Source organism: Equus asinus, chromosome 1 (assembly GCF_041296235.1).
Source record: "Equus asinus isolate D_3611 breed Donkey chromosome 1, EquAss-T2T_v2, whole genome shotgun sequence".
Classification (NCBI taxonomy): domain Eukaryota; kingdom Metazoa; phylum Chordata; class Mammalia; order Perissodactyla; family Equidae; genus Equus; species Equus asinus.
In genome coordinates this window covers 185,919,452-185,936,016 of record NC_091790.1, presented here as the reverse complement: position 1 = coordinate 185,936,016, position 16,565 = coordinate 185,919,452, and the positions used below count along the sequence as shown (strand labels likewise).

Here is a 16,565-nt window from a genome sequence, read left to right as displayed (position 1 = left end):
TGTTGGAGTTAGAGGAAAAGAAAAGACAAACAGGGTTCTTGCCCTCCAGAGCAAGAGCTTCAAACCTGGGGAGAGCAGGTGCAGAGCAGACAAACGGTCTGGGGAGACAACAGATTGAGGCAAACATGACTTTATTTGGCCACTGCTGATCCATCATACAATTTCAAGCAGGTCCATCTTCTACACATCAGTTGACCTGTATGGCCGTGTAGTGGAGCAAGACCACAACAAGCTGTCAGCAAAGAGCTGGGAGTAATGAAGGAAAGACCAGAAGGTGAGCAGTGTGGTCAGAAACTCAGAAAGCAATAGCAAGATGTCAAAGCCAAGTCTGTGTGGCAGAGTGGAGTTGGGGACATGACCATGGTTAGACACCCAGGGAGCAAAACAAGAGATGATAAACCCAGTAAGGGTATAAGAGTCAAAGCTAGCACTTCTAAGATCAGATTGTCAGGAGCCGGGAGGAAGGCAAGGTATTGAGAATGAATAAAAAGGCAGTCCAAGTAAACTCACTTAGAGTCACTATTTTGGGGGGTAGTCTCTCTCACTCCCCCATAAGCAACTACTCTAATGTGTTAACATGCCTCCTTTAATTTGCATATGTTCCTGAAAAATGCATATCGTGGTTCTGTGTGCATGCATTTTTCATTTACATAAGCATTATTGTGCTATAGATCTCATTCTCCTTTTCTTAACTCTCTTCAATCAGTACTCTGTTTTTAAGATCCTCCTGCATTACTGTGTGTATATCCAGTCCTCTCTTTCTAACCACTGCACCGTAGTCCACGGCAAGCACCCGCCATCCTGTGTTATGCACTTCCTTGGTGATGGTAACCCAGATTGCCTCCAACTCTCCCCCACCATGAAACGATGGAGTTACGAGCACCCTCACACATGCCACTATGGTCCTGTGAAAGAATTTCTTTGGAGTATGTGCCCAGGAGTGAAATTGCTGGGTCGTATGGAAAAAAATGCATTGCTTTTTTTAAAAATATTTTTTTTGAGAGGAAGATTCTCCCTGAGCTAACATCTGTGCCAATCTTCCTCTATTTTGTATGTGGGATGCCTCCACAGCACTCACAGCTGATGAGTGGAGTAAGTCCACACCTGGATCCAAACCTGTGAACCCGGTCCCTGCAGTGGAGCGCATGGAACTTTAACCACTCGGCCACGGGGGCCGGCCCCTGGAAAATGCATTCTTAATTCAATTAGATAGTGTGAGATGGCTCTCTAGAACGGTTGCATGCACCCACCAGGTTTATATACAGGGTGGGTATTTGCATATCTGGGCAAAGCAAGGCAAGGCGTTTCCACATCTGAGGGTTCTCTTTTGAAGGTCTGGGGTTCTGGCTCCCTCAACTCATCTCTTTCTGTACCAGGCACCTAGCATCAGGCAGACAGAAACCCCAGAAGAGAGTAGCTCTCAACTTCTTCCAAGAGACAAGGCACGTTTGCCCACCGCTGTGAGATTCTTCTAACTCCTACCTAAATATTTCCTTTTTATTATCAGGACTTCAAAGCACTAAGTAGCCAATGTATATTTTTAGGCAGTGTGTTTCTAACCTGTCCCAAGCCCCTTGACCTATTGGCTCCAATTGCCAATATTAATAGACACCCATAGTAAAGTGACTGATCAAAAATCTATACTGCATTATATAGAGTTCTTAGTCCAATAAGATTCTGTGCCAAACACTGTGCTTTATATTGGCGTTTCACTCAGCATATGTTGTTGTCTCTCTTACAGTGAATTATCTTCTCCTGTCTCTCCTATTCTGCCTCTGATACTTTCCTCTTATTATTTTACTCTTCTAACTAAACATATGTCTATATGTATATGAATAATTGCAATATACATAGATTTGGCTGCAGGCCTTAAGGTATAAAACTGTCTTGAATCTCTAGTCCTGGGGCTCCCAGCTCTTTTCCTGAGCTCTTTTTATTGTACCTCTCTCTGATTGCATTCCTTCCTGCCTAAAAGTGACCACCATCCTGCTAAAGATGGAGAACCAGTCAATGTTCCTTTTCATGTCTTTACTACAAATAAGCTTATTGCCGAAGCCTCTGGTTGTTCCCCAACAGCCATTCTTCCCACCCTCACAGTAATAGGACTGTTAGCGAGCACATCATAGCCCAGGTGAAGTGTCTATTTCCTAGCTTTCTTGAGGGTGGGCATAGCCCTGTGAAAAAATTCTTACCAGTGGGACGTGGATAACTTCTAGGTCACATGCTCAAAATGAAGATGCCTGTTACTGCCCTCACACTGCCTGGAAGGGGGATGTGACGATGAGAGATGGGCACCATCGTGGATCATGAGATGCACATGGCATACTGAGGGCGACAATAACCCACAGGGAAGGATCTTGGGTCTCTGATGATTGTTGAGCTAGCCTAAAAGCCCTGAAACGTTTACCTAGCCTTTCAAACAGGAAAAGTAAACTTTTCTCTTATGTAAGCCACTAATGTTACATATTAGGCTAACCAATACACATATGTGCCGGGCGCCAGCAAACTTTTTCTGTAGAGGGCCAGATAGTAAATATTTTAGACTTTGCAAGCCATCCTACCTCTGTTGCAACTGTTCACCTCTGCCTTTGTAGCACAAAAGCAGCCAGAGATAACAAATGCATGTGGCTGTGCTCCAATAAAATTTGACAAAAATAGGCATTCTTTACCCCAGATTTGGCCCACAGGCTACGGTTTGCCACCCCTGATATATAGTATCATTTACATGATTTTAGACTTTATGTAAATAGCATCACACTGTATCTACCTTTCTGCTACGTGCTCTCTTTGCTTAACATTATGTTTTTGAGATGTATCCGTTATACATGTAGATTTAGTTCAATCATTTCCATCGCCAGAAACTACAGCATTGAACGAATGTTTCATAATTTATTCATTCATTCTTCTGTTGATGGTCATTCAGGTTGTTTCTATTTATATCATCTCACTAAAAATGTTACAACCCATGCTCACGTAAATGCCTCCTAACGTATATGTGAGTTTCTCTAGAATTCACACCAGGGAATGAAATTACTGTGTCCACAAGGTATGTGCGTCTTCAGCTCTTCAGCTTTACTAGATGTTTCCAAACTTTCTCTCCATGACAGTGCCAGTGAAACCCTCCATCAGTGTATGATGGTTCCCCTTGCTCCACATTCTTACTGTTACTTGCTCCTATCAGACTTTCTAAATTTTGTCAATCTGGTCAGTCCAAAATGTATCTCACTGTGATTTTAATTTGCATTTGCCTGCTTACTAATGAGGTTGAGAATTTTTTCATATATTCACTGGTCATTTAGACTTCCTTTCTATAAAACTCCCTGGTCACACCCTTTGTCTCTTTTTCTGTTACATTGTTCGTATTTTTCATATTAGTTTGAAAGAAATTTTCTCATTCTGGTTACTAATTACTTATCTATTTTAAGCTTTACAAACATCTTCTCCACGTCTATAACTTGATTTTTAACTTGTATTTTGATACATGAATATTTTTAATTTTAATATAGTCAAATCTATCAAACTTCTCATTTTGCTTATGCTTTCGTCATCTTGTTTAAAAAACCCTTCTTACTTCCAAGGTCATGAAGATATGTCCTTACACCCAATATTTTGAAGTTTTCCCTTTCACATTTAGGTCTTTAAACATCCTGGAATCTATTTTAGTAGAGGTTTGAAATAGAGATAGAACTTTCTTCCGTTATGAATTACCAAGTATTCCAGTATCATTTTTAAAGTAGCCTGTGCATTGCTAACAGATTTGTAGTGTACCTTGTCACATATCAAATTCCCATATATTTTTTATTTTATCTCTGGGATTTCTTTTCTGTTCCTTTGATCTCTTTTTCTTTTTCCGTGCCAATATCAAACTGCCCTAATCATTATAGCTTTATAATAAGCCTTGATTTCTGGTAGGTCAATTCTCCCAATTCTTGTCCTTTTTCCTCAAAATTATCTCATCTGTTCCTGGTCTTTCCTTTACTCTCCCAAATAAATCTTAGAATCAGCTTACCAGGTTCTATGGAAAACGTTGTGGTGATTTTATCTTGAACTGCATTCAATTTGTGGATTCATCTGGAGATAATTGACATCTTTACAATACTGAGTCTTCCTAACCACTCTATCTCTTGCACTCCCACAGCATCAGATGGTAATAATTTGAGGCAGATTTATGGCCAATTGAACTGCTGTAACCAAAGATTGCTGATTAATGGTTCCGTGTCAATCCAGAGAAACATTTTCATTGCCTTTGCCTTGCTACAGGCTTCTGTCCTTGGCCCCGTCCTTTTGAAAATATGCCAGTCAGTTATTCAGACGACACTAACCTGGTGGGGAGAGTACATGCCACAGAAGACAGAATCAAAATTCAGAATGATCTCAATTCTAGAATGTATGGTGGAAGCCAAGAAGATAAAATTTAACAAGTATAAATGCACAGCCCAGCAGCAATCTCTGAAATTCACTCGCACAAATGCAGAACGGCTGCAGAGGGAGTAGTGATTTGACAGCAATTTATGTGAAAAGGATTTTGTGGCACAAGAGAGGCAGTTAGGCGGTCATTGATCACAAACCTAATATGAGGCAATAATATGATGTGGCCATTTAAGAGCTAATGCAAACTTATTAAGGTACAATTTCCAGTTCCCATGAATTACAGACTCCCTGTGCTCTGATGTAATCTGATCACATCCTCTGCACGTGCTTCACCCTCGGACGCCGCACAGCCCCATCTCAGAGCATCTAAAGAAGGATAAACAAAATGGTGAGAGGTTCTCCCTCCTCATCCAGGGTCTGGACAAAGAGGCATCCATGCTATTATCCCTCTAATGGCGAAGGAACAGCTAGCCAGCCTACATGGGAGAGAACTCTCTAGCTTCCCCTGAAGATGTCCCCGACAATGGAATAGGTGTGCAGGAAGTAGTGACTGTTCTGCTGCTAGAGTCATTCTGGCAGATGCCTTGTGGCTATCTCCTAGCCAAGGTGGAGACAGGAATCCTGCGCTGGGTCCCTTTTCGCTTCATGGTCACTGACCGTGGCTTCTAGATCACGCTCTCTCTGCCTGGCCCAAAACAAGCTTCTTCCATCACATATTTGAGGAAGAGACAACACACGTGTAAGCAAGTGCAGGAACAGAGAGTAACTACAAAATCCAGTTCTTCCTAGATTAAGAGGGATTTCATTATCTTTTTTATTTAAAATAATGCGTTTATGAAATATTTCAAACATACGAAAGGCACAGGAATAATAAAACAAATACCCATGTAGCCACCACAGAGAATGAACAAGTGTTAAACTTTTCCAAGTTGCTTAAGATTTTTTTAAGAGAAGTAAAACATGACAGGTCTGGTTAAAGTCCTCACTCCTGCCCTCCCCCGCTTCCTGAAAGAGACAATGCTCCTGCAGTCGGTGTTCATCCTTATCCTCTGCGGATTTGAGTCTTACCACACATGTTTCCATAAAACTATATAGTATTGTTTTACATGTTTTTTAAATTTATAGAAATTGTTTCATGCTATTTGTAACATTCTGCGACTATGAACCCGGCTGCAATAATCATCTTTGCAACATCTCCTTGCCTATACGTGGCTGTCTCTAGAATCTATATACCTAGAGTGGAATTGCTGCATCACAGAGTCTGCGAATCTTAAATTTTAGTGGATATTGCCGAATCGGCTGTACTCATGAGCGTTATAAGAGAGTTCCCACATTCTCGCTGCTACTTGATATTATCAAACTTGAAAATTTTGCTAACCTGATAGATAAAAAAAGGCATCTCATCTTGGAATTTTTCGTGTTTTCTGGATCCTAGTATGTCTGAACGTTTTTCATATATTTATTGGCTATTCAGGATTCCTCATCTGTGAATTGCTTCATCTTTATCCTTTGACCATTTTTAGGGGCTTGTTTATCTTTTCGTATTAATTTGTGGAATTCTTCATATGTTCTGGGTATCTATCCTTGATGGGTTATATACAGGCAAATATCTTCTCCCCCCTATGACTTTGTTTTTGTTCCAGCTCTGCTCTGATGCTATTCTAACTCCAAACTGAGCCACTCTTCCAAAGTCACCTGTAACATTTGCTGTCACTTATAAGGCATAGTTTTACCAAGCAAGTCTTCTGGTGGTTGCTTGTTTTTATCTTTTGCGTGAATCTTGCAATTCTGGTAACTTATAGGGGGTGGCTTTGCTTATGGTGTGGACATTCAACAATTAAATCATTGAGGGGTTTTTTTCCCCATGCCAACCAATTCTGACTCTTCGACACCAACTGGGTGTCCTACAATTCAGTTCACTTCTGGCATTAACTGCGTCGGACTCCACAGGTTTAGGGACTCAGTCCCACAAGACTGTCCCCGCTTCAGACACCAGTCGTAAGTATCGGGTCCCCAGGATACCCACACTTCTGTCTGACTTGGCTACAAATTCAAGGGTCCCACAAAACCCCTCTCAGATTCCGTAATTTGCTAGAACAACTCACAGAACTCAGGAAAGCACTTTACTTACTATTACCAGTTTATTATAAGGGACATAACTGAGGAAAAGCCAAATGGACATGATGCACAGGGCGCAGCATGGCAGGGGGAGAGGAGCAGGGAGCTTCCTCGCCCTCTCTGGGCACATCGTCCTCCCAGCATCTCAATGTGCTCATCAACCCAGAAGTTCCCCAAACGCTGTTATTTAGGGTTTTATGGAGGCTCCATTGTGTAGGCATGATTAATTAAATCATTGGCAATTGGTGATTGAAAATTTCCAGCTCCCCTCCCCTGGAAGCCAGGTCAGGCAACCGAATGGCATGGGGGACTTAGGAATGTGCTCCCTATTCCTCCCAGGACTGGGGAATGTTGGGCCGGGCCAGCCTCATCCACGTGGCTGGTTGGCTAAGCCCATAAGGCTCTGAGTTAAATGTTTTATAAGCATTACTTGAATCTGCACAATGGAAATAAGCCATTGTTTCTCAAAGGCCAGACTACAAAGGAAACTTTTCACCACCACGCTCTGTTCTCCAGCTCCTGACCCTCTCTTGAGCCAGGGCAACTGCTGCTCCCTTCTCTGTGTCCCCAACTCCTACTGTCTCTCACTCCTGGAGACCCACTCTTCGGGTCTCCAGGTGTTCACCACTCTTCGGTGCCATTTGTTTAGGAATTGCTGTCCAGGTTCTAGCGAATATAACTATTTAGCCTGACCCAGATGCTGTCTTTCAGGAATGCTTGGTCCTAAGATGCAGAGCCAGGCCCAGGGGGCGCAGGGGGCTCCTGGAATCATGAGGAATGGTCCCTTCTCTACTTCTCTATTGTTATGCATTGGATGCCTTGTGTGACAGGCAGCTTTGTAATTTTTCATGGCTCTGCATATGTGTTGTTTTTACATTATTCAGACATTTTAAAAAGGTCTATGTCCTTGGAATCTTATTCAGCCTTAAAAAGGAAGGGAATTCTGGTACCTGCTCCAACATGGATGAACCTTGAGGACATTATGCTAGCGAAATAAGTCAGACACAAACCGACAAATATGGTATGATTCACGTACATGAGGTGAGTCGTTGGATTTCCAAAGACAGAAAGTAGAAGGGTGGTGGCCAAGGGCTGGGGGAGGGAGCAGAGGGGAGTCATCTGATGGGTGCAGAGTTTCAGATTTGTAAGATAAAAAAGGTCTGGAGATTGGCTGCACAACAACATGGATATACTTAACATTACTGAATGGTACACTTAAAAATGGTTAAGACAGCAAATTTTATGTTGTTTGTGTTTTGCTACAATTTAAAAATAAAAGGTCCATGTCTTCTATTACTTTTGTAGATTCGCAGTAATGCCTGGCACCACGCACACAAATGGCACCCCAAGTCTTCCTCAAGACATTTTTATCGGTCATTATAGACATTTCCACAACCATTACCTTACTTAATGTCACTTAATCCTCACAGTAACCTTATGAGATAAGCATTTTAGCCCAATAAATAGATGAGGACAAGGAGGCTCACTGGCAGGAGGTGACTTGCCCACAGCTAGTTGGAAACAAAACCGGGGGAACCCAGGTCTCCAGCTCTAAGTAAGTGCTATTTTCACACTTGTACCTCAGTTTCTTTATTAACCTGGAGATCCAGAATTGGAGATCCAGAATTCCTTAGGCTCAGACTCCCAGGAGGTGTTCCAGAAGCTCCTCCAACAGCTGAGAATACATATTCATGTGTTTGGGAAGTGACTGCTTGTGTGTTCGTGGGTGTGTGTGTGCGTGTGTGTGAATATTGCCAGAAAAGAAAATGACCACTTCATGTGCAAGGAAGGAAAACCGACAAACCCTTAAACCCCAAAGAAAGTGCAAGAGTTCTCAAACACAGTCGTGACCAAGCCAGAGGATAGCCGGCCTCAGAGTCGGTTGCCATGGGCAACATAATGCAATTGTCTCCGTGTCCTTGGCGCAGATGCAGCTTGCTGTCCTCAGGCCTCCCAGCTGGAAGAATCTGAGCAAGGACCAGGGACTCAGGAAGGGAGGACAATCCCTCCTCAGGGAGCGCAGTCACCTCCTTCCTTTGAGCTCCAGGACGCAGCTGACTCTGAAGAGAAAGCTCTGGGCAGAGCCCTTCTCCAGGAAAGCAGAGGGGAGGGGTTGGGAGGTGAGAGGAAAACGGTGGACGTGGGCCATCAGAACGTGCCAGGCTGGAGCAGAGGTAGAAGGGATTCTTCTATGGCAGACAATCGGGATGGGAACCCTGAGCTACTGTTGCTGACACAGAGGGTCACACAGTCATGCTCTGGGGCTCAGGTAGGAAATCCCAAAATTCTTCATGAATGATCTCTATTTTAGCATCTTAGTTTTCTCTAAACAGACAATATGACTCACTGCCCTCCCCCTTTCTCCTGGGCTCTCCTCCTCACCTCCCCACTCTGACCTTCTCTCCTGTCTGCTTCCCTGACCTCCTGTTCCCTGAGAAGAAACCATGGGTGTGAGCTGCAGAGGGGAAAGGATATGGGCCCCATAGAATGACAGAAGAATGAGGTTCAACTTGTCCTGGAATCTTCTAGACCTTCTCCAGAGCCTTTTTTAGATGGGAAAAAGTCAAGCAAAATCTCAAGCTTTTCAGTTTCCAGTAAAACTCGCTAACTTTATAACCCAATGCGTGTCTTCTGCTCTCTCGTTCTATAGATAAACATATAAAATTAGGAAAATGTAAGAGAATAGCAAAGCTTGAATATTCAATCAATAAGCAAGTATCTTTGAAGCCCCTAGTCCAGCCATGAGGTACTTACACCAAACTTGGGTAGACAGGGCTGATGCACAGGAAATATACATTGTCTTGGTAAGCATATTATTAATGAGTTGTATCAGTCAGGATCCAACTGGTGACCTTAGGTAAGTCCCTTGACCTCTATAAGCCTCAGTTTCCCCATATATAAAATTGGAAGGGGTGTGGAAGAGGAAGAGAACACCTCTCCTCCCTCCCAGGGTCATACAAGATCACAGGCCTCTGCAAAAGCCATTGGAAAGGGCAAACGGAGACCTGTCACTTGTTTCTAAGCCCCGTTTCATCCCCATCCCACCCTCCAGGATCCCAGAACAGTGTGTGCGGGGTTAGTGTTAGATGGAGAGCAGAGGGAAGGGAGGCAGGGTGGAGGGAGCCAACTAAAATGATGACAGCAACCACAGAGCAGACACCAATGAGCTCTGCGGATGCTCGAGCATGTTCTGGGTTTGTGATGAGTGCAGGGGACGTGCCATGTGTGTGTGCACCTGCCTCCTTCGGATACCAGCTCCCACCCGGTGCCTTCTGCTGCCTGCATTACATGCCTGTTCCCCTCGGCTTCCTGTCCTGCACAGGACGTCCTGGGTGCCTGGCAGACAATAATAACATCATCTTTGAAGCTGATTGGGACAGACCTCAGAGGGCAGCTTTGGAGCCACGGGGCCAGCTTTGAAAAGGGCAAGCAGAAGCCTGGCTGGTGGTCCTTTGAGTTCCACAGGGGCAGTTTAGGAAGCCCCGTTTCACTGCAGACACACCTGGGGGCTATAATTTGTCCCTTCTGCTTCATCACGCTTTATTAAGGAGACTTCGACTGAACCCTCAAAAATGGCTCTAAGGCTATTATTCCATCCAGAGGCCTTGGGCTGTGTCATAAAGGGCCACCCCAAGCAATTGCAAGCCGCCTGCAATCCCATGGAGCTGTCTGGGGCTAATCTGCAGGGGGTCCTTGTAATTCAGGCCAACAGTGTGTCATTTCTGTTCATCTGTCGGATAAGACTCCTATGCAAGCCCACGTTACCATGTTAGGTACTCTTTTGTAGACGACAGGGACGTCGGAGTCCCTCCCTCCTAGGGAAGGAAGGGTGTTATTTAATCGCCCCTTCTCCCTGCACTTAGCTCCTTTATCATCAGAACGGCTTGGGAACTGTGGGCCTCGGCTGTCTACCTGGTGGTTTAGCAATGATCTAGAAGAAAAGCAGGTAATGCCCATTCCCCAAAAAAGATATCCACTTGTTACCTTACCTGGTGATAATGACACCGACAGCAACTAACCCTTACACAGGCCTTTACTCCGTAACCCGCTTTCCTCCAGCTGCCTTTCTTTTTGCATATTAACTACTTCATCCTCACCCTGGTCTTAATGAGGGTCATTTTAGAGGTGAGGAACAGCTCAGGCATATTGATATTTTAGATTTTCAGAGAGGATTCTGTGATCGAGAAGCCCATGAGAGCCAAAGGAGTAAGCAGCCAAGGGCAGGGTTCCAAGCTCCTTGCTAGGTGGCTGGGCTGACATGTTTGAGGAGGGGTGGATGCAGATGCTGGGGATGAGGTTATTCCTGGGCCCTGGCTGTATACTGTGTCGGTCCTGCCCATCCCAGGGCAACAGGACTGCAGTGCCTCCAGGAGCACGGGTTCAAGGACATTTGTGGGTCCTGTGGCAGAACCAGCCTAAATCACCCCAGACTAGTAGCTGCCTACCTATGAAGAACCCGCTTCCAGGCCTGCGCATGACCCAAGTGAATGTATTGCTTCCTCACGTTGACCTGGAACCCAGCTCTTTGGGTTGCCATTGTTCTGTGCCCATTCAGCTAAAACAGCTAGCTACCACCTGTCTCATACAGCATACTGTACATCCAGGAGGGTGTTGCCAGCTCTAACCTACTGGCCTGTGGGTTGGCTGGAGGTGGCTGGGTCAGTGAGGTGGTTGGGCAGACAGGACAGTCACCATGAATCCAAAGAGGGAAGGAGAGTTATATTTCTAGCCGCAGGGCCCAAGGTGTGTGGACAGGACAGTATCCTGGACTAGGAGATTAATACAGCTCTGCTCCCTGCAGCCTGTGGACATAGCAAGATGTGGTTCTTAGCTGGAGATGCGCTGACAGCAGCCTGAGGACCTCTGCTGCTGGTTTCTTTTTTTAAGCTACAACACCAAAGCCCTGCTGTCCTGACCCTGCCTGACACAGCTGGCTGGCTGGCCAGCCCTGAGGGTTGAAAGCAGCTTGCTGGGAGAAGACCAGGAGCCATCAGGACGAGGCCCCTCAGAGGATCAGGCCCTTTGGGAACACAGGTTCTCAAACTTCCTAGGACATTTAAACAATCCCCTTTGGTGTTTGCACTGCCCAATCCCATCCTCAGAGATTAGCATTCAGTAGGTCTGGAGAGGAGCCCAGGAATTTGCATGTTGATAAACATCCCAGGGGATTCTGAGGAAGGGAGCTGGGGACTCTGGAGGCAGCCTGGCAGTGGAGCGGAGCTCCCTCGCTCCTCAGATGTCACCGATGCACAGGAAGCATCTGCATCACCAATTCAAAAGCTCCAGCCCCACCCCAGACCTACAGAATCAGTGTCTACATTTTAGAAGGATCCCTGGGTGATTCGTAGGCACACTACAGTTTGAGAAGCTCTGCTCTGGAGTTCTCAAATGAGCATGAACCAGAATCACCTGCAGAGCCTGCTAACATACAGACTGCTTGGTCCCACCCCAGAGTTGCTGAGTCAGAAGAGTGGGGGGCAGGGGGAGGGAGAATTTGCATTTCTCATAAGTTCCCAGGGGATGCTGGTGCTGCTGGTTCAGGGACTACCCTCTGAGGACCACTGCTCTAGCCTAGAGAAGTTTCTCTCTGCCTTGCTACACATTGTCATCACCTGGGGAACTTTAAAAGCTACTGCTGCTTGGGTCCCACCCCCAGAGGCTCTGGTTTAATTGGGCTGGGACCCAGCCTGGGCATCTGGTCATTTAGAAGCTCCCCAGGTGACTTTCATGTGCAGATGATGTTGAGAACCAATGTCCTGGAGTCAGACAACCTGGATACAAATTCCAGCTCCACCACCTACCAGCTGGTGACCTGGGAAAGTTACGTAGCCTCTTCTGCTGCCCAATCGCCCCACTCACTGGTCTGCCTGGAGAAGAGCCTCAATACTCTGTCCTTGAACCTAGTGGATGGGGATGCCACGGAGATTTAATTCACCTGCTTCAACGGGTGTCAAACAAGATGTCAGCAGGTGAGCCCTTCTCCACATCCGTGGTTTATAAATATTTGCCACCCTGCCTTCTAAGTAGAATTACCCACTTCTGTTTCTCTCACCATATTTTAACTCTGCAGATCAAGATGAGAAAAATGGCCCTTAATTAAGTGCTCATCATGTGGCAAGTGCCTTAAGTACATCTCCATCATCTCATTTAATCTTCACAACAACTGTATAGGGTAGATATTATTATGCCCATTTTCCTGGTGAGGAAATCGAAGCTCAAAGAGGTCAAGTGACTTGCCCAAGCTAACACATCTAGAAAGTGGGGAGTCAGAACTGGAATTTCAGACAGACTCTAGAATTGTCTCTGCTAACCATTTACCACACTGCCTCCTTCTCCTGGTGGGTTTGTCCCTTCTCCACCTAGAAGCTTCTGCAAGGTGGTGTGCCTAGGGAGGTGGAGCTCACCCCAAGGGCACATCCTCCCCTCCCAGGTGAACTTGACGACGTTTTGAGCACTGCCAGTCTGCTTGAAACTTGAGTTGATTTATCATCATTACCAGCCCAGAGACACAGCTCCAGACGCAAATAAGCTTCCATTTCCCGACAGATACAAATGGATTTTTTTCAAAGACATCAGAACAAAGCTGCTCGGCTGGCCCTCTACGAAGGTGCAAATTGCTAATCTGATCTGAATGTGTCACTGTTTTGCTTGGGCTTCGTCAAAAGGTTTTGATGCAAGAGTCTAGAATAATAAATAAGTTTCCGATATGAGTTCTACTCATATTTGAGCCTGAAATGAATTGTTAGTTGTCTGTTGTGGGAGCCAATTTCTGTATTTTAAAATGGTGTTGGCAAGGAAGACAAGGACGAGACAGAAATGAACCAATAGAATCAAGAGCAGGGATTAATTAAGGTCCTGGAGTTTGCCGCAGAACAGGACAAAGGAAAGATGGGAATAGCACTTCCTCCAAGAAAGACAAGTTGAATTTTTTTATATATATATAAGTTTCTGGAGAAATAATTTAATTTTGACACCATCTCCACAAATTGACTGGGCTTATCTTTCTCCCACGGAGAGTGAAGATTGCCCTTTTTCTGGCCGGAGGGGAATCTCATTTCCCCTCTCCTTATCATTTATTAGAAATCAAAATATTGTTTCAAATAGATGAGTTCAATATTTCAGACTATATAATGTGTCCAGCACAAAAGGGCAACATCAGTAGGCAGATGACTAAGGGTAGACAGGAGATGAAAAGGGATCCCGAATCGCACGACCAAAGATTTCTCTCCAATCCACCCTCCTTGTTCTCCGAGGCCTGGCTTACTGGCCATCTCCTCATTCTTGAAGTTCCTCAATCCTGAAGATGGAGAATAATAGCATGAGGATCCCCTGCCTATCTTCAGCATCCCCCGTATAAAGCAAATTCCTTTTTCCAAGTGATTTTGTTCAGATAGAAACTAAGATATTTTCCACTGAAAACACCATTCCATAAAACAGGTTGAAAATTTTGACGACAAAAACTCAATGACCTTAGTCATGTCTATTAGCAATATGGTCCAAATTAGTGGCTTATTTTTCCTTTGTGGCCTTTTCTATATCTCAGAGGTCGCCTTTACCCTTGGCTGCCACCTTCTCTCCTGGCTAAAGCTCTGACGGCACGCCACCTAGGCCTCAGCTCCCCCGTCTGTTCCTTCTGGGCATTTAAAATGCCTGACGGAGCAAACCTGCAATATTGTGCTTCACAGGCAGCTATCTCCATCGCACACCTGATGAACCCCAGTCCCCAAATACCTTTCACTCTAGACCCTGAGATAAGTAAAATGTAATTCCTCCGTGTCAGCAATTTGGCGAGTTTAAAACTTGTGTGTCAAGTTTACCTATAATGAGGGACACCTCTACTAACACGTATGACGGGATCAACATGAGGAATAGTGACAATGCCGCTAACTCAATTACCAAGTGTTCTGAGCGTGTGAAGCGCTATGTGAATGCTAAGTAATAATGTTATGGTTTCGTCTGAAAGATGTGTGTGTCACCCAGGAGCGTCAGTAAGTCAGTAACATAATTTGCAATAAGTCATCATTAATTAACACTAAATTACTAGGCCCTTCCTGGGGAAGCAGCATATTAAACTGACATCAGTATGTGAAGAGTTCATTATGGTTAGTGTTATGAGAACACAAACTGAAGGACTTAATAGTGGATTAGAAGGTGTTTATGTCCAAACACCTCAACATGGGCTCCATGGCTGCCACACACCAGCAAAGATATTGGCTTGTTGCTAAGGAGGATGATGGGAGACTTGAAAACTTAAGAAGGGCTCTCCCAGCATGGGATAATGAGGTATTTGGAAGCACTAAAAAAAGAACAGGAGAGGGAGAGAGCTCACCCACCCCTCCTCCTCATTCTTCCTCTCTTTCACACGATTTCTACCAGAGCGTGAGAAAAAGGGATGGAAGCAATGAGCAAAGAGATGGAAGTGGCAGTTGTCACATAGGGGACAGGGAAGGATCAGATTCCCCTGGGGAACAAGGTAGGAATGGCTACAGGTGAAGGTGGGAGATGGGATATTTGGAAAGCTCCTCGGGTGAATCAGTTTTGCCCCTTACATTCTACCCTCTCCCCCGCCCCCACCTACTGTCATACAGTGTGCCTGCCATGTTTAGTTATTGCTACAAATTTAAATGCAAAATGATCCTAACTAACGTAAATTTGTGAGGCAGATGATCCTAAATCAACATTGCCTTATCTAATATAATCACTAGTCTATACATACATTATCAGAAAATAAAACAAGGGGCCAGCCTGGTGGCATAGTGGCTAAATGCATGTGCTCCGCTTCAGTGGCCTGGGGTTTGTGGGTTTGGATCCCAGGTGCGGACCTAGAACCACTCATCAAGCCATGCTGTGGCAGCATCCCACATAGAAAACAGAGGAAGATGGGCACAGATGTTAGTTCAGGGACAATTTTCCTTGGGCAAAAAGAGGAGGTTTGGCAACAGATGTTAGCTTAGGGAAATCTTCCTCTGCAGAAAAAAGAAAGAAAGAAAGAAAAGAAAATGAAAGGTTGTACACAGTGTAAATGCTGCTTCTCCACCACCTGCACTTCAGTAGCCATAAGACTGGTTGCAGGAGAAGAGCAAGACCTCCCGAAGCACACACGGGGAATACTGTAGACTGCAGCGGCAGCCCCATGTGCCCCCTTCAGTTCCTCGAAGTGGAAGGACCTAGTGACAAGTGCACTTTATTCCCAAGTCTCTTGACTCAGTCAAGATCAGTGCTTCTTAAAAAGCAGGATCGTTTCTTCTGTTGCTAACAGAATATTTGTGTAAAGACAAGACGTTGCAAAGGCTTTGTTTGATGAGATCTATTGTTCCTCATACATTCATTCACTCAGCAGATTTTCTGGGCACTATGCTAGCTTTCAAGATACAAAAACAAGGTAGACCAAAAGCCTTGCCCTCTCATGCCAGTTCACGGAGTCAAGGACACAAATAGGCAAATAGTGACAAGATAATGGAGGAGTAGGGGGATTAATAGGTTGTGCAGAGTGGGTTGGAGAGAAAAGGAAGGTGGCTGGGGATGGGCTCTCAGAGAAAGACACATGTGGGCTGAGGATCCTCTGGGGAATCAAGGCTAAGCCCATTCCAAATAAAGGGAGAAACCTCAGTGGAGACACAAAGGCACAAATCCTTCTACACCCTGGAGGAAGAAGCCCTTCCTGCTGCCAGGCCTGCCCCTCCACCAGAAATAACTGGACCAGAAGTGGACACCAGTCTAAGCAATAAGCTGAGCCAATTGGTTTCCTCTTATTGGATAACCAGACTAAATGAAGTGCCCACCCTGAGCCTGAAACTCAAGTGTCAAGGCTGCCATTTGGGGCCATAGATCAGAGAGGCAAGCAGAGAAAGGCGTTTCTAGAGAGAAGCAATAGAAGGAAATCAGTACACAGAAAGAGGCAGCCCCAGGAAACTGAATGATCCCAAAGCAAAAAGGAGAGAAAGAATGATGGCTTTCCAGCACCCAGTTCTAGACCTTCATAAGGCTCAGCTATTCCTATGAGTCTTGAATTGGGTAAATACTCTCAATTTCTTTGAATCAAGTATCCTGAATTTCAGACTGCTGGAGTGGGATTC

At 45.0% G+C, this 16,565-nt stretch overlaps 1 long non-coding RNA gene across 3 annotated transcripts in view; it reads right to left on the bottom strand.

Moving 5' to 3' along the window:
• Nucleotides 1-16,565, bottom strand: part of LOC123287854 (uncharacterized) — an 80,713-nt gene that overhangs the window by 3,807 nt on the left and 60,341 nt on the right. For 2 of the 3 annotated variants that reach the window (XR_011504596.1, XR_011504594.1), the window contains exon 6: nucleotides 5,706-13,786. The exons of the other annotated variant lie outside the window; for it this stretch is intronic. This is a non-coding gene — a long non-coding RNA (uncharacterized lncRNA). Of the gene's footprint in view, nucleotides 1-5,705; nucleotides 13,787-16,565 lie in introns of those variants that run through there. 3 annotated transcript variants of the gene reach the window in all.